This window comes from Sinocyclocheilus grahami, unplaced genomic scaffold (genome assembly GCF_001515645.1).
Source record: "Sinocyclocheilus grahami isolate Dianchi unplaced genomic scaffold, SAMN03320097.WGS_v1.1 scaffold1134.1, whole genome shotgun sequence".
Lineage (NCBI taxonomy): Eukaryota > Metazoa > Chordata > Actinopteri > Cypriniformes > Cyprinidae > Sinocyclocheilus > Sinocyclocheilus grahami.
In genome coordinates, this window is record NW_015506313.1 from 40,570 (window position 1) to 41,948 (window position 1,379).

A 1,379-nucleotide genomic window follows, 5' to 3' on the forward strand; every position below is an offset into this window, starting at 1 on the left:
CACACACACACACACACACACACACACACAGGTTTGTTTTTATGGTTTATGGGGACTCTCCATAGGCGTAATGGTTTTTATACTGTACAGACCATATATTCCATTGTCCTACACCAACCCTACCCCTAAACCTACCCCTCACAGGAGACTTTCTGCTATTTCAGATTTTCAAAAAAACTCATTCTGAATTATTTATAAGCCTTTTGAATTACGGGGCACTGAAAATGTCCTCATAAATCACCTTCTCATTGTAATACCTGTCATACCCATGTTATTATACAAATTTGTGTCCACATAAACCACATAAACATGCACACACACACACACACGCACACATCAATAAAGTGATAAAATTTTATAAAATTTTAAGCAATAAAATAATAAAATAAAAATGCAATAAAATAAAAAATGCATAAAATAAAAAACTGAAATAACTGGAATATACTTATTGAAGTTTTTTTTTTAAAGTTTTTTTTTTATTGCAGACACTGAATTAGATGATCAAATACACAAACAGTGATTTATTGTGGTAACTATATTTCTGTAATGTTTCCCTCTGTGTGATGTATTGTGTGTCTGTCTCTTCTCCAGAACGGACACATCTGTTGCTCAGTGGATCCCATGTGTCTTTAGTCTCTGCGTCGACGCTAACAGCACCTGCACAGTCTCACGGCCCTCCCTCCACGACCTTCCCCAAATAATGCCAAATATGAATCGTGTATAATATCAGACAGACGCCAGCGTACCTGAGGAGGCCATTTCTGCACAAACAAGGACTATAAACCCATCGAAACACGACCACGCACACGCCGGCATGACCACACTGGATGTTTAAAGAATAAAACATTCATTTTTATCTCTTCGATGATCACAGGATGTAGACATTTTAGCTAGCAAGTAAATCTTATCGTGTTTCTCTTTTGCCTGGTTATGGAAGTCGATGCTATTTTGTTGGTGTTTTCACCGCACTTTTTTCGATTAGCTTTCTGTGTCTGTTTTTCCGTCTAGGTTTTAAATTATTATATGGCTTGTTCTTGTCTGATGGTGAATAAAATATCTCCATTTCCATTTATGGATGCGTTGACTTCTCATTTCCCAGCGGCGGGTGACGTTTCCCCAATATGTCGATTTGTTTGTTTGAGCTTGTTTCTGTCTGTTTGTGTGATCGTCTAATCGCAGGATTGTTTGCTGGACTCTAAACAAACAAACAAACAGACAAACAAACAAACAGACAGACTGAACCAGATTTCTTATCGTATTTATCTTTTGCCTGCTTATGGAAGTTGATGTTATTTTATTGCACTATTTCCGATTAGCTTTTCTGTCTTTTTCCGTCTAGGTTTTAAATGATTATATGGCTTGTTCTTGTCTGATGGTGA